The sequence below is a fragment of the Elgaria multicarinata genome, chromosome 1 (assembly GCF_023053635.1).
Source record: "Elgaria multicarinata webbii isolate HBS135686 ecotype San Diego chromosome 1, rElgMul1.1.pri, whole genome shotgun sequence".
Classification (NCBI taxonomy): Eukaryota; Metazoa; Chordata; class Lepidosauria; order Squamata; family Anguidae; genus Elgaria; species Elgaria multicarinata.
In genome coordinates this window covers 210,542,386-210,564,074 of record NC_086171.1, presented here as the reverse complement: position 1 = coordinate 210,564,074, position 21,689 = coordinate 210,542,386, and the positions used below count along the sequence as shown (strand labels likewise).

General features: G+C 45.0%; 1 protein-coding gene across 3 annotated transcripts in view; it reads left to right on the top strand.

Annotated features, from left to right (window-relative positions):
* Nucleotides 1-17,812: 17,812 nt before the first annotated feature.
* PCMTD2 (protein-L-isoaspartate (D-aspartate) O-methyltransferase domain containing 2) overlaps nucleotides 17,813-21,689 on the top strand; it is a 29,033-nt gene continuing 25,156 nt past the window's right edge. Inside the window, exon 1 of one of the 3 annotated variants that reach the window (XM_063147145.1) lies at nucleotides 17,813-17,833. The gene's annotated coding sequence lies outside the window, so the exon portion shown is untranslated. Of the gene's footprint in view, nucleotides 17,834-17,864; nucleotides 17,981-20,035; nucleotides 20,048-21,689 lie in introns of those variants that run through there. The other 2 variants (XM_063147153.1, XM_063147162.1) reach the window with 2 other exon arrangements.

The following is a 21,689-nucleotide window of genomic DNA, read 5'->3' as shown; positions in this document are numbered from 1 at the left end:
GGGGGGAAGGAAAAACATTTAAAATAATTAAAGTAACTGGAAGAATATAGAGGACCTTCACTCTGCATATTCAGGTTTACAAGTTACGAAACTTGTTGAATGAATGAATAAAAGGACCAAAACTTAACCAAGAGGCCATTCAGAAGAAGCAGAATTAAACCCAATGTTTTTGTTTACTCAATGAAACCCCTTTGGCAAACAGTGGGAGCTTAGTTTTGTTTTTTCACCCCATTCTATGGGGAGGAATTCAAAGATGGACTTAGAAGCAGATGGAGACCATGGATCTTCACAGGCTGCTAGGCACCTCCACTAACAAAGAAGGCTCCGTAGTAGTTAGTCCAAGGTTTAGAGCATTAAAAGAACAGGGCTTTTGTCTGTATCGCAAACAGGCTCCACAACCTTGTGTGATGCCTGTGACCATGTCCCCAGATCACACATGAATTATGTGACATGTATTGTATAAAGCTGGAGCTGCAGGCTGTCCATCCACCTGAATCCGGAATGGGATTCTTACCCCACCGAGGATTTCGATACCTGCTGGACATGAGAACTCTTACAAGTATTATAGAGTAGCATTATTTTTTATTTTCCAAAAGAGCAGCTCTGGATCTCCAGTGGAAAGCGCAATGGAAAAAAAAATACAAAAGGTTCTCAGGGAAGCTTTTTTGGAGTTTGCAACTACAGTATTCCTTTGTCCGTCTTTAAAAAAGAAAAAAAGAAAAGAAAAGAGAATAGCTATTAATGAACAGACCAATATTGGAACATTTCGTATGGAAGAATTCTAAGTGTGTCATGGTCCAGTGTACATGAGTTTTTGGAAAGTCCTTTTGCTGACAGTTCTGGTTCTGTTCGTTGTTGTGGTCATCGTTGAGTAGCTGGAAAGCACTGCAGACATCAACGCCGGAGACATGTTTAAGGTACGATTAGGAACAAGAGGGAGTCTATGAAGAGTATTTACTCTCCACTAAGGACTTTGGCTGATACATACATGGCAATGTTTCTTGGTTCTCAGCTTTGTTTTCTACATTTTTTTATAAGTTTAACAAAACAGAGTGATCGTCGTTCTACAAAAGGAACAGTTGGGTATAGATCTTCCAAAGAACCGCTTCGTTTTGTTTTGTATTTCGGTTATCCCTTCAGTATACGTAGTCCGCGGTGCACTTAGAGAACTACAGTGAAGTGAATGTCTCTTGCAAAACCAACTGCTTCAGCACCTCTTTCACTCACGTTATGTATTGCTGGTTTTGTAAAAGGAGGTAAGAGTGGTGGGGGAAGACGCAAATACTAAATCAGCATGTGGGAGTATCAAATCTTATCATATGGCACCAATGGAGGCTGGTGGATCCAATGTCAAAGGCTCCTTTAGAGTTCTGACTGAAACCCGGAGCGGATTCACTGCCCCACTGACATTGGAGCCACCAGCCTCCACTGTATGGACCCTCCCTTAAAGCTAGGGTGACCATATGAAAAGGAGGACAGGGCTCCTGGATCTTTAACAGTTGCATAGAAAAGGGAATTTCAGCCGGTGCCATTTATATGCATATCGCACCTGGTGAAATTTCCTCTTCATCACAATAGTGAAAGCTGCAGGAGCTATACTGCAGCTATACTGTGACCAGATTTAAAAGAGGGCAGGGCACCTGCAGCTTTAACTAGCATGATGAAGAGGAAATTTCACCAGGTTCTCCATATATACAAATGGCACCTGCTGAAATTCCCTTTTCAATACAACTGTTAAAGATACAGGAGCCCTGTCCTCCTTTTCATAGGGTCACCCTACTTAAAGCCCCCCATGGAAGGTCACTTGGCAGCTACTCATGCCATACTACTGCAGAGTGTAGTCCAAGCTCCACAGCTGCCTGTGTTGTACTGAATGGCTGGAAGACATCAGCTTCTTGATTACAGGCCCACCCCAAAAATCATGAAACTACATCTGTAAAGAGTCCAGAAGGAGATCTCATTTTCCCAGCAACTGCTCATGCCTCCTTATGTAGGAACTCCTCACGCTTTGTGAACTGTGGTCCCAGCATATCCACATGCCAGAAGACGTGTTAGATAAATTTGACATGATAAAAGTATTAACTATTTTGTGAAATGGTTTATGGTGCTGAAATCTCCCTTCTCTTGGCAATAATTTGGTTTTCGCAACTAAATCCCATGATTACTTCTAAGGCTGCAATCCTATACCTACTTACCTGGGAGTAAGTCCGCTGAACTTAAAGGGACTTCCGTCCGAGAAAACATGCATAGGATTGTGCTGTAGTTGTATTTTCTAGCCAGCTAGGATGGCCTTGGACAGGTTTTTCCCTGAAAACACACAATGAAATCCTGGCTTCATTGAAGTGAATGACAAAACGTGTTGATTTGATGAAGACGAGGGCTGGTTTCCAAAAGGCTCCTTGTTTGCACCTAAGACACTTTTGCATGCACACACACACACACACACGTGTGTGTGTGCGCGCATACCAGTTTCCCCCTTCTGGATGTTGCCCTTCACACCACATCAAATGCTGCTTCAGAGGGGGGATTCCACACGTCGTACTGAGGGTGCTTCCTTGCGCCCCCAGTGCGGCCCCAAAGCGATCGTGTAGCTTGCCTGGAGAAGAGACGAGGAAGAGGCGGCCTTGCTGCCGCCCCCACCCACCTACTTCCTCGGCAGGGTCGGAGAGCTCAGCGGACCCCGCCTTCTTCCGCCGAGCTCTCCGACCCCGCCAGCGAGGAGGTAGGTGGGTGGCGGCGGCAAGGACGCCTCTTCCTCGTCTCTTCTCCAGGCAAGCTACACAATCGCTTTGGGGCCGCACTGGGGGCGCAAGGAAGCACCCTCAGTACGACGTGTGGAATCCCCCAGAGGGTTCCCCAATCTTCAGGAGCAACTTTTGAAGGAGCACAAGGGGTTACGGTGGAAAAAGGGGAGCTGATAAACTTTGTTTAGCTCATGTAGGGTGACCATATGGAAAGGAGGACAGGGCCTCCTGTATCTTTAACAGTTGCATAGGAAAGGAAATTTCAGTAGGTGTCATTTGTATGCACCTGGTGAAATTCCCTCTTCACCAGAACAGTTAAAGCTGCAGGAACCCTGCCTTCTTTTGTATCTGGTCAAGGGGGCAGGGCTCCTGCAGCTTTAACTGTTGTGATGAAGAGGGAATTTCACCAGGGGCTGCATGCATACAAATTACACTTGCTGAAATTCCCCTTTCAATACAACTGCTAATGATACAGGAGCCCTGTCCTCCTCTCCATATGGTCACCCTATGCTCAATGAATGCTATGTACCCTTTGGATCCCAGACTAGGTTCTACCCAAAGTTAGAAAGATGGGGTTTCTGGGAGCATTTTCATATGGAGGCTGTTTTTGATATGTGAGCTTTTGAGCCTCTCTCACCCTATTTACATGAATACCTGATTGTTGTTACAGGAAAAGCAAAAGTAGAAGAGAGGCATTTGTAATGCAAATGATTATTCTGGCTAACATGGATTTTATATTCATGTTACAAACTTGATTGAAACATGAACGACTTTAAGCCTCGGTGTGAAAATGCCTTAAAAGCCTAATCCTGGATATACTTAGGCTATAAACTAAAACTTTTTGAAGTCAATGAGAAGGCTCCAATAAGTAACAACCAATGGAGCAGGTAGAGAGAAAAAACCCACAAGGGCAACTTTACTCAAATGCATAGCCTTGGTGTAGACCTCTTGAGCTACTCATCTGAGTAAATTGACTTGTGTGCAAAGGTGATTAAAACATGTGGCTCTTTGACTTGGCTTATCTATACAACCTGTGGAAAGTGCAAACAGAAAGCAACATAAAGAGCAAAAAGATGAAGTATTAAAAACATAATGCTTTCAGTATGTAAATAGAGTCCAATTTGGTGGTGATTGCAGCTCATTTAGTATATAAGAGTAGAGAAATTGCACTTCCTTTAAAGAAAAAGAAGGGTTGGGGAAAAGTAGTTAGCTGAATTATACTGTAAATTATTTAAGAGTGCACATATTTGAATGGTGGAACCACTATGAAAGTGCATTCACTGTGTTTTGTTCATACCTACAGTCTTCTTCCCAGAATCAAGCTATGGGGAAAACCAGCTTCTACCAGTTTGTATGTATGCACAGCACTGATTGGTTGGTACCTGTGTCATGATAAACCCAATTCCCCAGAACTGTTTTTCAGTTATTAAAAAATGGTGTGTGTGTTTCTCTGTTAAAGCACTGATCAATTGCTAAACTGGATAAAGTTGCAAGGGGTGCTTTAAAAAATATTTTTAAGCAGGACAGCTTGCTTGTAGCATAGGAGGTAGAAAACAGCCAACTCAATTAGCTGATTTACTGATCATGAGGTCTCTATATAGATTGGGAAGCTGGGTTCATTGTGGAGTAGGAAAACACACACACAGTGAGTTCTCTTTCTGTATGCACTCTAATTTTGGGCAAATGTATGTAATTTATATTTGCAACACCTTAAGTTTAACTTTTTGGGGGCTATTTATTGAATCTGTTTTATTTATTAAATTTTTATTTCTTTTGAAGCTGGACATCACACCATGAGATAGGAAAGGAGACAAAAAAAATCTCTGAAAGAAATACAACTTTTTGATCAATAAAACAATAATATTCCCTCTAAGAAAGAAAGAAAGAAAATCTAACTTTTGCGTGTAATTTTGATGCAACCAAGTTATTTTTTATATATTTTTGTTATTTATTCTTTTACCAATGGGAATTTTTTAAAGATATTTTATAACTGAAGTGCTTTTTTAAAAAAAGGTTTTTGTTTGATTTTATTTTGGGTGGGGACAAAATGCAGAAAGAGAGAGAGAGAGAGAGAGAGAGATTCCTTATTTTGTTTATTTGTTTGTTTTCTTTTGTCTTCTTGGCGTTCCTATTGTTTCAGGCACTGATAATGGTAATAAAAAAAATTAAAACCTGTAATTTATTATTTATTTAATATTTAAATTAAACATTAAAAATTGATCTGTGCTCTTGTTGTATATTTATTTTGTCATGTTTGTGTGTCAGTTATGTGATGACTGAGTAATTGTTTATGTGAAGGAATACTGTTCATATTTAAATAATAAAGAATCACATTGGAAAAAAGGTACCACAGGCTACATGTTCTTCTGTGAAAAAGAGGCCTCAAATTAGTTCTGTGAGTTTTTCTCCTCCAGAGATACATTCCACTGAAAGGCCTTCATTGTTTGGCTTTGCACAGTTCTTTGATAATAAAGGGGGAAAATCTCAAAACACCCCAAGAAGGACTGAACATGTTCACTGGCCTCAAAATGCTGAGTATTGGTGGAATAATATGGAAACCTGGAGGAGGAGAGGATGGAATGTGGTGGCTGAAATCCTGAACCAGAAGCACTCCCCCTGCAGTATCTGATTCTGTTTAACATGGATCATCATTCCTGTTTTCTGGTTCTTATTCCTGGTAAATCACTGCCCCTATTTTTTTGCCTTTGCTACATTTGTATAAGTGTGAGTTGATCCAGGACTTCTCTAAATGAGCAATATATATCATGCTCACAACTGGCCACTCACAGAAGTTTGCAGGTCAATTACATGATGTCATCAACAGCCAGGACGTCTCCCGCAGTTTCCCCCAGTAACCCCGTGTTTTAAAAATAGAGATAATCCAATATCTAATTTATGATGGGATTTGTTCTGCCACTAGATGGTGCTGTTTTATTTAAAAGAATAGGTTTCAGTAGCGTTCCCTTTTCAACTCAAAATCAGTTGGTCGCTGTCTGAATCAGCTTGTTGTAAATGCGAAAAGTTCCGAGACTTGGTAAGGGTGCAGGGTTTTTTTTCTTAATGTAGAGACACTCAGAGTTGTCCTCCTTTAGGGTTAAAATCTCTAGTAGTCAAATCTCTGAGAGTGTGGCTACATTGGATGGATGCATTTTGTCTCTAATGCACATGTATGTAAATGCATGAATGTTACAGTGCCATGTAGTGCACATGCTGCCAGTTCACACGCTGAGGAGGCTCATTTTGAGCTGATGATAACATTATAGGACAATAACACGTTTGAAAAGGATCTTTAGAGCTCCATCAGACGAGTGTTTTATTGCGCGCTCGTTACAGGGCACAAACGGGTTTTCGCGGGTCCCTCTCACGACATTGTCTTCCTTCTGCCCCTTCTAGCCTTCTCTGCGCCACAAAAAAACCCACCCCATCTCTCCATTAAGTCCGATTTATTTTAAACACGGAAGTTGCCGCTATCTCCTGCTGCATGTAAGAGAAGCAGCGCGATCAAAACGGCCCACTGAATGGGCCACGTGCACGTGGTTGACTTCCTCTTTTGAAACATGCCGGTGGAGAAGCGACGGTAAGCAATCGTGATTTCCCCCTCCTAATCAGAAGAACAAACACATCTCTTAGCTTTTAATGGCTTTTAAAACGGCAGGACAAGCTATTTATTATTTATTTATTGCATTTATTGCATTTACATACCGCCCCATAGTCGAAGCTCTCTGGGCGGTTTACAAAAGTTCAAAACAGTAAATATTAAAACAAATGTGCACAATTTAAAAACATAAAAAGCATAAAAACATAGTATTGTTATACTATTGCAAAATAAATGAATACCGTCTCGTGATTTTAATACATCATGTAGCAGATGGAATAAAGCTATTAGCAGTGTATAATGGGGGTGGGCTTGGCGTGAGAACATATCCCTATTTTCATCTGCGAAATGGTGAACATGGACAGTAAGAATCTTCATTAAAATTACTTTGCAAACATCTCTCCATTCTCAATAGTTGTGGGTGCAACCCAGTTTCTAAAACCTTAGGGAGTTCAGAAGTTGTATCCTACTAAGCCAAATTAGGCCACAGCCAAAAGGGAGAAAAATGTGGTACAATTAGCAGGGCAAACTCCCGCATGGGCAGAAGGTACCCTACCTGGGATCTACTACCTATAATGATGAATGGATGGCAGTGGTGGTGTGCCACTTTGAGGTAAGCCTTGCACAGGCAGCTATCTCTTGAAGATAGGCATTATAAGAAAAGGAATTGAGAATAAAATGGCCAGTATCATACAGCCCTTATACAAATCCATGGTGCGACCACACTTAGAAAACTGTGTACAGTTCTGGTCACCACACCTAAAAAAGGATATTATAGAGCTGGAAGAAGTGCAGAAAAGGGCAACTAAAATGATTAAGGGGCTGGAGCATCTCCCCTATGAGGAAAGGTTACATCAACTGGGATTGGTTAGCTTGGAAAAAAGGAGGCTGAGGGGAGACATGATAGAGGTGTACAAAATTATGCATAGTATGGAGAATGATAGGGAGACATTTTTCTCCCTCTCTCAAAATACTAGAACCCAATGGGGTCATCCCATGAAACTGATTGATCGGAGACCCAAGACAAATAAAAGGAAGTACTTCTTCACGCAGCGCATAGTTAAATTATGGAACTCACCACCACAAGATATAGTGATGGCCACCAAGCTGGATGGCTTTAAAAGGGGTTGGATAAATTCCTGGAGGCTATCAATGGCTACTAGCCCTGATGGCTGTGTGCTATCTCCAGTATTCGAGGCAATAAGCCTGTGTGCACCAGTTGCTGGGGAACATGGGTGGGAGGGTGCTGTTGCACCATGTCCTGCTTGTTCATCCCCGGCCGATGGCTGGTTGGCCACTGTGTGAGTGCTGTGTGAGTGCTGGACTGGATGGACCCTTGGTCTGATCCAGCAGGGCACTTCTGGTGTTCTTATGTTTTTAATTCTGCATTACGATCCTCCCAAGGATCCTCCCAATGTCGCTCACTAACATATGTGTTGGGCCTGTAAATCCTAGCAGCAGTACTAACAGTCTCTCATTATTATGATGCTTTGTCCCACCCACCAGCTGCCTTCCATCCACCTAAGCACAAAGATCTCTGGGACTGGAGAGAAGGGCCATGGCCAGTCACACCCCGCTCAGAATTTTGCTTGTTCCACTTCTGCTCCCACCCTGCTTCTGTTTGACTCCAGTAACTCTGTTTTTGTATGTTTTCCCTAATGGGGCAAGTCACAGCCAGGGGGATGAGGCAGATTTAATTGGGAAAACATGGGATGGTGTGTTAACACACACACTCCAGTGCTGCGGCCGTGATAAATTTCAGGAGGTCCCTGCAGCTGTGGGGTGTTTAACGTAAAGAGATTGTAAATCTCTTCAACATCTTGACGGCTGTTCAACATCTTGTCTAGTTTGATCCTAAGCTAAACATGTCATTGAATAGCAAGTGGAATATGGTTACTTGTCAAAAGAACTCAGGTGAACTCAGTGGCAAAGAGCACCTTTTATCAACTTAGGCTGATATATCAACTGCGCCTTATCTGGACGGAGACAGCCTAGCTACGGTTATCCATGCTCTGATAACCTCTCGTTTGGATTTCTGCAATGCGTTATACGTGCGGCTGCCTTTGAAAACGGTCCGGAAATTTCAACTGGTACAAAACAGGGCACCACGGTTACTAACAGGGACTGGCCGACGAGACCACATCACGCCAGTCCTTTTCCAGCTTCACTGGCTGCCAGTCCAGGTCCGGGCCCGATTCAAAGTGCTGGTATTAACATTTAAAGCCCTAAACGGCTTGGGGCCAGGCTATCAGAAGGAATGCCTCCTCCCGTATGTACCTGCCCGGACCCTAAGGTCATCCTCAGGGGTCCTTCTCCGCGAGCCCCTGCCAAAGAAAGTGAGGCAGATGGCTACCAGGAGGAGGGCCTTCTCTGCTGTGGCACCCTGGCTGTGGAATGAGCTCCCTAAGGAGGTTCGCTTGGCACCTACATTATATGCTTCTAGACACCAGGTGAAGACCTTTTTATTCTCCCAGCATTTTAACAATCTATAAATAAATTTTAACTTGGTGTTTTAAATTTGTAATTTTGCATTGCTGCTGTTTTTATCTGGTTGAGGTTTTATACTGTATTTTATATTATGGTTTTATACTGTTGTTTTATACTTTGAATGTTTTTAATTTTTGTGAACCGCCCAGAGAGCTCCGGCTATTGGGCGGTATAGAAATCAAATAAATAAATAAATAAATAAACTTCAAGTTTCCTCCTTCCATACCCCTAACAACAATGCACTGCACTTCCCAAAGATCTCATCTCTTTCTATACCATCCTGAAAGCCAGGCTTTTGGGGCAACATCTATGCATGTTTAGACAGAAAGACAGTCCGATAACTCCCAGCGTTCCCCAGCCAGCCATGTTGGGAGAGTTGCAGGAGTTTTTTCTATCTGAACATGGATTGCACCTCTAGGCATTTCAATGCTTTAGAATTACACTAGACACAGCAGTGTCCAATGTGTTAAGGATGAAGCATAAATTTATATTTATACAATGGCAAGTACAAAGCGTTGGGTTTTGTTTGTTTAAAAACATTCCCCTCTGTCGAACACATCGCGCAAAGATGCAGCCTTTTGTTCCAGAAGCTTCACATGGTTTGCTCGTTATGATTTTTAAATGTCCTTATCCCTTTCATGAACCCCACCTCGTGTCTTCGTGGAGCAGTTCATTGAATAATGGTGATTCCTGGGAGATACTCTCTTTAGTGCTCTTCAGCGAAAGAGTTTGATGGAAATAAGGCTGCCGGAATGGGGGGGGGGGCTGCATGTTGGTTTTTAGTGGCATCAATAAAAGCCTGAACACATTTATGAGTGTGATTTTTTTATTATTTCTTTTCTCTTTGCCTTTTTTTTTTAAAGGAGAGTGCAGGACACGGAATAACGGGCTCAAGTTAAAGGAAGCCAGATTCCAGCTGGACATCAGGAAAAACTTCCTGACCGTTAGAGCAGTATGATAATGGAATCAGTTATCTAGGGAGGTTGTGGGCTCTCCCACACTGGAGGCCTTCAAGAGGCAGCTGGACAACCATCTGTCAGGGATGCTTTAGGGTGGATTCCTGCATTGAGCAGGGGGTTGGACTCGATGGCCTTGTAGGCCCCTTCCAACTCTGCTATTCTATGATTCTATGATTCTAATTTAGGGCTAAGCCAAAAGTGAACAGTGCTTTTTCACAAATAGTTGCGACAACTTTTCATGGGGTGCGCCTACAAAATCAGGTGAAGGTGTCTTCAGGAATGCGAGAGGTTGAGCATTGTCCTAGTTTCCCTGACAACCACATAGGTAGACATTTCAGAGGAAGGACGATTGGTTTCATTTGCCCAGAGTGATATCATAGAATCATATAGGGCTCCATCAGACGTGGAAAAACACGCTCCCGACCGTCGCTTCTCCTCTCCTGGGCAGGATCGACACTACTCCTTTAAAGTGCTTTAAAGCACTTTATAACAGTTTTGGGGCCCAGGACACACTGCATATACAGTTTTCAAAACGTTTTCAAAGTGTTTTAAAGCGCTTTAAAGTAGTAGTGTAGATAGGGTGACCATATGGAAAGGAGGACAGGGCTCCTGTATCTTTAACAGTTGTATAAAAAAAAGGAATTTCAGCAGGTGTCATTTGTATGCATGCAACACCTGGTGAAATCCCCTCTTCATCACAATAGTTAAAGCTGCAGGAGCCCTGCCTACTGTGACCAGATACAAAAGAGGGCAGGGCTCCTGCAGCTTTAACTATTGTGATGAAGAGGGAATTTCACCAAATAATTCATCCATACCAATGATACCTGCTGAGATGGCCTTTTCTGTACAACTGTTAATGATACAGGAGCCCTGCCCTCCTTTCCATATGGTCACCCTAAGTGTAGATCCTGGTTTCGTTGCTCAGTTACTTCCTGTAAACAATGAGCATGAGGCCCATTCAGTCGGGCTTTCTAAGCACGCTGCGTCTCCTGCACACAGCAGAAGAGAGCAGCAACTTCTGGTTTTAAAAATATTTCTGACTTTCTGGGGGTTTTCTTGTGGTGCAAGGAAGGCCAGAAGTGGTGGAAGGGGCACGGGAGGCAGACGACATCATGTGAGGGACCTGCGAAAAAACCGTGAGTACCCATGAAGGAGCGTACAATAAAATGCTCGTTGGATGGAGCCCATAGAATCACAGAATAGTACAGTTGGCAGGGGTCTATAAGGCCATCGAGTCCTACCCCCTGCTCATCCCATAGCCAAGTCTGATTTCCTGGGATCAGCCCATGAAAGAGAACCTCTAAATAAACAAATGGCATCAGAGCCATAGCAGAGAGAACAAACTATGGTTGGAAAAAAAATGCTGAAAGGAATTAGAAAACATTTTTTCACTCCCCAAGTGCGTAACTATTGCCCCAGACATATTGTCAGGCAAACATTCAACACAGCTCTAATATTGTTTTGAGTTTCCAACAGATTCTGCATCAGCAACAAGCATATTGTTTGGTTATGTTTTGCAGTGTTGGGTGAGTGACGTAACTTGTCCTCTCTTAACAAATCGGCTGTACATACTGAATATGTGAACGCTCACGTTGCGTTCCGAACGGCAGCGTTGGGAGCCATTATCGCACAATGCGATCTACTTGCAACTGGCTTTCTTTATCACACGGAAGGGAATTGAATCGGTTTAAGATGGCACAGTGCACGCTTTGGAGAGGCCTGTTCCAATATCCTTTCAGGGAAAACAACCTCTAAGACACTCCCTTGTGTTTCAAAGACAAGAAATGATAGATTTTATCATAAGCATCTTCCCAGCCAATTCAAATCATCATTAACCTGTTATTGCTCAGACGATCATCAACGACTGGGATTTTTAAACCAAACAATGGCGTATTAAAACAGCTGCCAATGCAATGTCTATCTCTAATGTTTGGAAAAGTGCACGTGGTACAGTCCTACAGGGATTATTTATTTATTTGTGACATTTATATACTACTGAATATCGTAAAATCCATCAGCGGTTCACCATATTAAAATACATTTACAGATGATACCGTAAAATATGATGTCATGACAGGGAGGAAGCTGTAATTGAATATGCATTCCCCCCACCGCCGCCGCCATTTTAAAATTCCCCCACAAAAGCAAAGCTGGCTGGTGGTGTGATTCAGTTCCAGATGAGTAATGCACCCTCCCAGAAATTTAAGTAAAGATGACTTGATTCAGAAAGGGAGGGGGAATCTCCCTGCATCTGAAAACTATGTCGTCAGAGAGAAATCTTATTTATTATTATTATTTATTTATTTAGAATATTTATATACCGCTCCCCATTGAAAAATTTTGGAGCGGTGTACAATGTAAAATGAAAATAAAAACAGAATAAAACAGTTAAAATAAAAATTTAAAAAGAAGCAAAAACAGAAATCCAAGGCTGCATGTTAAAGAAAGGCTTCTTGGAATAAAGATGTTTTCAGGAGGCGCTGAAAAGAGTACAAGGTCGGCGCCTGCCTGACCTCCAGAGGCAGGGAAATCCACAGGAGGGGCGCCACCACACTGAAGGCTCTTCCCCTGGTGGATTCCAATCGGAGGATGGATCTAGGTGGAACCACCAGGAGCAGGCCCTCGGATGACCTCAGTGACCGGGCAGGTTGGTAAGGGAGAAGGCGCTCTCTCAGGTATCCTGGTCCCAAGTTGTTTAGGGCTTTGTACACAAGTACAAGAACCTTAAACCTGGCCCGATAGCGAATAGGCAGCCAGTGCAGTTCCCTCAGCAGAGGAGTTACATGCTGGAAAGGGGTAGCTCCAGACAGCAGCCGAGCTGCAGCATTCTGCACTAGCTGCAGCTTCCGGAGCAGCTACAAGGGCAGCCCCACATAGAGCGCATTGCAGTAATCCAATCTTGAGGTTACCAATGCCTGTACCACCGTGGTCAAGCTATCCCTGTCCAGGAGAGGCCGTAGTTGGCGAACCAACCGAAGATGGTAAAAGGCACTCCGAGCCGTGGCAGCTACTTGAGCCTCCAATGACAGAAATGGGTCTAAGAGTACCCCCAAACTACGAACCTGTTCTTTCAGAGGCAGAGCAACCCCATCCAGAACAGGCAATGAGCCTGTCTCCCGGACTCGGGAACCGCTCATCCACAGGGCTTCCGTCTTGCCAGGATTCAGTCTCAGTTTATTGGCCCTCATCCAGCCCATTACTGAGTCCAGGACCTGCACAAATCTTGAGCTAAAGGCATTCTCCATATGCAGAGAGATATAAGCACTGGGCACGAGGGTGACATATCTAAACCTGAGATTTCTCTTATGCATGCTGACAAGACGTACCGCTCCATGAGGACAGGACCACACACTGGAGCTGGAGAAAACAGAGAATAGGGAACTTAAAACAATCAAAGGGTTATAACATCTCCTCCGGGCATATTTACACCAGAAAGTTAATGTGGTTTCACAGTCATTGCTTCCCAGGAAACCCTGGGAACTGTAGTTCTTTGAGGAGTGTTGGAACTCTCTTGCTCATCATGAAGAAAACCGCTTAAACACAATTGGCTGCAGGTGGTCACGTGACATTTCCTAACCTTTATAAAAGCTTCCTTCGAAGTAAGGCTTGCTTTCTAACTTAAACAAGCATCTTGAGTTGTGCTCAAGCTGCTCCTTGTGGAAACTACAGATTGCATCCATTTTGAGCTCCATCAGACAAGCGTTTTATTGCACGCTTGTTACTGGGCACTCATGATTTTCACGGGTCCATCTCTCAACATTGTCTGCATCCTGTGTGCCACTCACCCCTTCTAGCCTTCTTTGCGCCACAACCCCCCCCCCCAGTAAGTCCGACTTATTTTTAAAGACGAAAATTGCCGCTATCTCCTGCTGTGTGCAGGAGAAGCAGTGGGATCAAAACGGCCCACTGAATGGGCCACGTGCACGTTGTTTACTTCCTCTTTCAAAAGAGGAAGTAATGAGGGACAAATGCGTGGCTGGAGAAGCGACGGTAAGCAAACACAATTTTCCCCTGTGTGATGACGGTCTGAGTCTCATCTCACCTCACTTCACCCTGCCCTATCCCATTTGACAGAAGCTAGGTCTGGATGCATTAATTGCTTTAAGGGTGCAATGCTATGCATGGTCAGACAGAAAAAAAGTCCTGCAATTTCTGGGAATTGCAGGACTTTTTTCCTGTCTAACCATGCATAGGATTGCACCCTTAATAAATTTGCACATTGCCATTAGCAAAATAAAGGCACCTTTCTAAGATACTGAAAGAAGCATAAAGCATAGCTTACAATATAATAAATAAATGCTGTTGCTCAGGAGGAAAGCTATATCATATTGTATTTTTCATTACGGGTTACAGTAACACACTGGAACGAAATTGTCTTTAAAATGCAAGTGTGCTTTTAACTCAGCTCCACGGATTAAAAACGAGCCTACGCCGATCAATCAGCTAAAGCTTTAGTTGATTAATCTAGTGGTTAAATCTGGATGCCCTAATTAGAAAGGCAATTAATATGTTTTAAAATGAACAGGGAACACTGGCAGGGAACAGCCATAGCAAAGGCGGTTTGCCTTCACACACCCGCAATCCACTAATGAACAACAAATGTGCAGCCTCATTAAATTTCTCAATAATTTGCCATGTGGGCAGCAGCTATTGTTTTATGGCTCATTAGGACTTTTCATTATTTCACTAGGAGCGCATTAATATCTTTAGCATCTCAGAAGTGGGTAAAAGGTGGACAGATGGGAACTGGACTTCTTCAACTTGCACGGTCCCGTCCAGATATGATGGACTCCACCTCACCTTATTCCCAGTTGCAGTACGACCCACCTGGAGGGCCCCAAGTTGGGGAAGGCTGGTCTAATCCCTGGCAGTCTTCAGATGACTGGCAACAGCCATAAGAGTTTTAACAAAACAAAAACCCGCCAACTGTTGTTACATGCCTGCCTTATCTCCCACAAGTCTATAAATCGCTCGTTTAAAGAAGCTGTCAGGCCACAGCTAGACCTAAGGTTTATCCTGGGATCATCCAGGGTTCGCCCCTGCCTGAGCACTGGATCCCCTGTGTGTCACCTAGATGAACAGGTTTGACCCCTGGATGATCCAGGGATAACCCTTAAGTCTAGCTATGGCCTCAGATGAGAACAGGGAGCAGGCCAATCCGTCCAGAATTTTATAGCTGTCTGTCTTAAGTTCCTGAAACTGGCAGAGCGCGCGTGCACACACACACACCCCTCTTCATTAAGAAGGAAAAAAGCGGACTTTAACATCTTGGCAGGGAAAAAGGTTTCTCACAGGTGTAGGGACTAGAGTGTTGGACAGGGAGTCGGGAGATCTGAGGGTTTTTTTTATTTATTGCATTTATATCCCGCCTTTTTTCCACCAAGGAACCCAAGGTAGCAAACTTAATCCTCCTCCTTTCCATTTTATTCTCACAACAGCAGCCCTGTGAGGTAGGTTGGGCTAAGAGTCTGTGACTGGCCCAAAGTCACCCAGTGGGTTTCCATGGCCGAGTGGGGACTAGAACCCGGATCTCCCGACTCCCAGTCCGACACTTTAGCCACTACCCCACATTTGTTCTCAAAATGGGAGATTTTCCATTTTGAGAGATTTTCTAGTCCCCACTCTGCCATGGAAGCTCAATCTAGGGTGACCATGTGAAAAGGAGGACAGGACTCCTGTATCTTTAACAGTTGCATAGAAAAGGGAATTTCAGCAGGTGTCATTTGTATATATGGAGAACCTGGTGAAACTCCCTCTTCATCTCAACAGTTAAAGTGCAGGAGCTATAGTAGAGTGACCAGATTTAAAAGAAGGCAGGTCACCTGCAGCTTTAACTGCTGTGATGAAGAGGAAATTTCACCAGGTTCTCCATATATACAAATGACACCTGCTGAAATCCCCTTTTCAATACAACTGTTAAAGATACAGGAGCCCTGTCCTCCTTTTCATATGGTCACCCTAAATTCTACAGATATTTTGGACTACAGGTTGCCTACTCCTGGTATAGCACTTTTAGATGTTCAAAGCCCTTCACATGCATACAATGACCCTGTAAGGTAGCAATTTCCAGAGGGCTAGTTTGTGGCAGCAAAAACAACGAAGAGGCTTGGTATGTCTTAGGGCGCAATCATATGCATGTTTAGACAGAAAAAAGTCCTACAACTCCCAGTATTCCCAGTCAGCCATGCTGGCTAGAGGCATGCTGGGTGTGGGAGGACATTTTTTTCTGTCTAAGCATGCATGGGATTGCATCCTAAAAGGCAAAACTGCACATGCCCAGAAGTTGTTGTTTGTTTTTTAAATCACAAGTTGGCAAGCAGTCTTGTCCTAACATATCAAGCGTGAAAAAACAGATGTAAAATATGTAACGGCAGTTACGGGGATAAAGTTTGACCTGTATTTCATATGGCCATCTAAACCCCCACGGCATAAGACCATTAAGTCTTATGTCTCACACTATTGCCCCGCTCGTGCATTAAGTCTCACACTATTGCCCCACTCGTGCTCTTCGCTCCTCTGATGCCATGTTTCTCGCCTGCCCAAGGGCCTCTACTTCCCTTGCTCGGCTTCGTCCATTTTCGTCTGCTGCCCCTTACGCCTGGAACGCTCTTCCAGAACATTTGAGAACTACAAGTTCAACCGCAGCTTTTAAAGCTCAACTAAAAACTTTTCTTTTTCCTAAAGCTTTTAAAACTTGATGTTGTGCAGACTTCTACTGTTACTTTCTACTGTTAGTTTTACCCTACCCTGTGCCTGCTTACCCTACCCTGTACCTGTTTGCATTCTCTTCCCCTCCTTATTGTTTTACTATGATTTTATTAGATTGTAAGCCTATGCGGCAGGGTCTTGCTATTTACTGTTTTACTCTGTACAGCACCATGTACATTGATGGTGCTATATAAATAAATAATAATAATAATAATAATAATAATAATAATAATAAGTAGGGTGACCATACGAAAAGGAGGGCAGGGCTCCTGCAGCTTTAACACTTGCATAGAAAAGGGAATTTCAGCAGGTGTCCTTTGTATGCAGGAACTATACTAAAGTGACCAGACACAAAAGAGGGCAGGGCTCCTGCAGCTTTAACAGTTGCATAGAAAAGGGAATTTCAGCAGGTGTCCTTTGTATGCAGGAGCTATACTAAAGTGACCAGATACAAAAGAGGGCAGGGCTCCTGCAGCTTTAACAGTTGCATAGAAAAGGGAATTTCAGCAGGTGTCCTTTGTATGCAGGAGCTATACTAAAGTGACCAGATACAAAAGAGGGCAGGGCTCCTGCAGCTTTAATTGTTGGGATGTAGAGGGAATTTTACCAGCTGTTGCAGGCATACAAAGGATGCAATACTGTGCATGTTTAGACAGAAATAAGTCCTACAATTCTCAGCGTGGCCCACGGCTGGTTGGGGAATGTTGGGACTTGAAGGACTTTTTGTTGTCTAAACGTGCATAGGATCGCGCCCTTCAAGACTTAGCAAATTCATTCTGGCAGATCAGCCGCCTGGAAGGTGCCACAAGACCTTGTTGTTTTTCCTGTAAGGAAGGTCAGTAGTAGCATTAAACTTCGTATTACAGGACGGGGAGGGGAGGGGGGAGCGGAGAAATTGTCACGAGACCACTTCGTGAATTCATAGCAGTGGCGAGATTTGAACTAAGGTCTTGCAACGCAGTCGCTTTGCCGCCGCCGTCGTCCTCCTCCTCGCCGCCCTTCACCGTGGCATCGAGGCCACCTTCCTCTTCACCTACCCACGCACCCCTCCTTCCTGCACGCAATGGTACTTCCCTCCTCCTCCCCCTCCCCCTCCTGAAAAGCAACGCTGGAACACCCTTCCCCGTCTTTTGGTCTCTTCCTTCCGCTTCTTCTCCCTCCTCCCCCTCCCTTTTTAGCCGGAATGGTACAATCCCCCTCTCGCACCTCTCGATCCCTCCCCCCTCCCCCTGCCGCCGCCGTCGTCTCCTCGTCGCGTCAGACGTTGGTCTCGCGCGGCGCCTGCGCACTAGCGCTGCCCTGAGGGGGGTGTTTCTCCAGCTGGGTGACTGTTTACAGCTGTGACACTCGGCGTGTGGCGGGGGGAGAAGAGGAGGGGGGGAGGAGAGAGAGAAGAAGGAGGAGGAAGAGGGAAATAATAACAGTGATAATAATAATAATAATAAAAAAAGAAGGGCTGGCGAAGGCTGCTGGTGCTGGAGGAACAGGTAGAGATGCGCCTGCTGTTCTTCCTAGGGGCTTCCCTCCCTCCCTGCCTGCTCCTCCACCTTTAATTGTGAGGCGGGGGTGAGGAGACCCCCTCCCTTGTCAGTCCTGGTGGGGGGGCGAAGCTCCGCCCCCTTTCTGTCACAATAGACTCCCCCCAATCCCGTGACAAGGGTGCCTCGCATCTGCCGGGCCTACCTTCCTGACCCCCCCCCCCCCGGTCGGTGCTTCAACGTGCGCCCCCTCCCCCCGCGGCCCAATGTTCCCTCGGCCCCGGCCAGGGGTCTCCTGCGTCTGTGGCGGAAATGGGCCCAGTCAGACCTACCTCCCCTCCCGCCGCCCGCCACGATGGGGTGACCCCATAACTGCTCCTTCTTACCCCCCCCATGACGGGAGACCCCATAACGGCTCCTCCTTCCCCCCATTCCATGATGGGGAGACCTCATAACGGCTCCTTTCCCCCCTCCCATGACAGGGTGACACCATGTCTTCTCTCTCCCTCTCCCATGATGGGGAGACCCCATAACGCCTCCTTCTCCCCCATGATGGGGAGCCCCCATAACGCTTCCTCCTTCCCCCCCCCCCCATGACGGGGAGACCCCATAACGGCTCCTCCTTCCCCCCCTCCCATGATGGGGAGACCCCATAACGGCTCCTTTCCCCCCTCCCATGACAGGGTGACACCATGTCTTCTCTCTCCCTCTCCCATGATGGGGAGACCCCATAACGCCTCCTTCTCCCCCATGATGGGGAGCCCCCATAACGCCTCCTTCCCCCCCCATGACGGGGAGACCCCATAACGGCTCCTCCTTCCCCCCTCCCATGATGGGGAGACCCCATAACGGCTCCTTTCCCCCCTCCCATGACAGGGTGACACCATGTCTTCTCTCTCCCTCTCCCATGATGGGGAGACCCCATAACGTCTCCTTCTCCCCCATGATGGGGAGCCCCCATAACGCCTGCTCCTTCCCCCCTCTCATGACGGGATGACCCCATAATGTCTTCTCCTTCCCCCCCCCCCATGACGGGGTGACACCATAATGTCTCCTCTCTCCCTCTCCCATGATGGGGTGACCCCATAACATCTCATTCTTTTCCCCCCTCCTGTGACAGGGTGGCCCCATAACCTGACCTTCTCCGCCCCCATGATGGGGTGACCCCATGGCATCTCATCCTCTCCCCCCCCCTCCAGTCTTCAAGATCTTCTCCTGCCCCACCCGATCCTATCCTGACTTGTGGTCTTTAAATGGTCCTGATATATACATTGTTCTTATGTCTGCCCTCCCTGTGTATGTTTTTACTCTGTTGTTGTTTTATGACTATGTTCAATTTAACTTTTTTAGGGGTTAAGCCGCCTTGGGAGGATATATGGGGTCAATGACTGCAGAAATTCTTCATAGTTATTATTATTATTCATAGTTGTTGTTATTATAGTTGATCTTTCCTTTTCCCTCCCACCCCATGACTACAGGATAATGGGCATAAAAACCCACTCTTCCCCGTCTGCCCACCCCACCTCCACATAATAATGGGGATAGCCAGCCACTCCATGATAATAGGGCTCTATAACTTCTCTCCCCCTTTCCCCTCAGTCTCCATACTTTTCATCTCATGTGCCCACCACCAGCAGTGGGGCCAGCCGGACAAAAGGACCCATAACTTCTCTTCTCCAATCCACCCCCATCTCTAGGATTATAAATATAAAGCTTGAATTTTCTCAATCCTACTCCACTTGGCAGTGGAACCACCCAGCTCTTTCCATTCCCTTTATGGTAATGAGTCCCTGCCATTTATTTCCCTCCACCCAAGCCTTATTCTCCAATATAATGGGTACAAATCATCAGTTCTTTCTTTTTCCCAACCTTTTCCTCACTGTTGCAGTGAGGTCACTCACCTCTCCATAGTTTTCCACCTACCACCACTCTCTTCAGAATAACGGGTACAATGTTTTATTTTTGCTCCTATATCCCTTCCCTTGTGGTAATCTCTCTCTCTCTCTCTCCAGAAAGTGCCCAGCATCAATCAGTCCCTCCCCCTTGGTAAGCCCCCTCTTCAGAGCATGGGATCATGTAATATATGTTCTTTCTTCTACCACCCACAGTCTCCAGGGCAATGGGTGCAAAACCCCACACCTCTTTCCCCACAGCCTTATGCTGTGTGATGAAACCCCACTGCACCCTACTAGTCAAGGGTAATAGGCCTAGAATTTAACGCACACAGTACTGGACCCCTTTCTTACATCGGAAATTGCCTTATACTGAGTCAAACCATTAATCCATTTAGCCCAGTATTATCTACACTGACTGCAACAACTCTCTAGAGTTTGAGACATGAGTCTTTTCTAACCCTTTCTGCCAGGAATTGAATGTGGGACTTTCTGAATTCAAAGCGTGCACTCTACCACTTAGCTATGGCCCCTTCCCCAGAGCCAAAGTTGCAGTGTTTGTTTTTCCAGATCAGGTGCTTGTGATTGCCATTCCCCTGCCCCCTCTTTGCTGCTCTACACATGCACAAATGAGGGTGGTAGCTCAGTGTGATAGAGCACATGCTTTGCACGCAGAAGGTGCCCGGTTCGATCCCTGGCTTCTCCAGGTAGCACAAGGAAAGAATCCTGCCTGAAAATCTGGAGAGCTGCTACCAGTCAGTGTTGACAATACTGGGGTAGATGAACAAATGGTCTGACTCAATATAAGGCAGTTTCCTATGTTCCTATTTAGGCCTTGAGGCTCCTGCCTCTTTGATAATGGGGTCACCCAGCACCTTACCTGTGATAGTAAGACCTTTGTCTGTGCTATTTTCCACAGTAATAGGGAAGGCATCATTGTCTCCCCTGAAATTCTTATAGTAAGATTTGGTTTCCTCCCCGGATTCCCATCAAATCTGTATATCAGGTCTTCCTTATTTCCCTTCTTTTTCCTCCATCTACTATAACAAGGCTTTCTTCCCTTTCTATTTCTCCCCTAACCCCCAATAATGACCCCTCCCCTGCCTTTCCATTGAAAGGGAAGAGGCTTATTTGTTTATTTACAGTAGTTGTCTGCTGCCCAATAATGTTATCTGATTGGCTTGCTATAGTAAAACATTTAAATACAGCAACAATCAAACAATAAAAAGCAAATTAAAAGGCTGTAGTCAAGCTTCCCTCACAACAGGGCTTTGTGCCAATTTCCCTCATGGTACTATGTTTTCCACTTATGTATAAGGAAAGATCACCATTTCCTCTGATGATGAGCCCCGTATAGCTCCCCTCTGCCTATGTTCAAGGTAATAGGAACAATGTTTTGCTGTGCTCCCTGCAATAGGATTCCTTTCCTCTCCAGAAGAAAGTAGATTCAGAAATAGATAAGCATTCTATCTTGCTTTTTAGCCCTATAAGCCCTTCTGGTTAAATGTTACAATGAAAGTTGCTGTAGAACTTCAAAATAATTACAGAGTCCTTGCTTGACCTATCATAAGGCTCTCCCCTGTACCATCTCAAAATAAACTGCAGAGGCTTGAAATGTTACTGTTTGCTTTGAATTTGGGGCAAAAAAAAAACCCCATCTTCAAGTATAACCTGATGGGAACTGAGCTGGTGGTGACCAAACAAGAAAGAGATCTTGGGGTTTATTTATTTAGAGTACTTTTATCCCACACCTCAGCCAAAAAGGCTCCCAGAGTGGCTTACAATTGATCAGTAAAGAAGGCAGTCCTTGCCCTCAGGCTTACGTT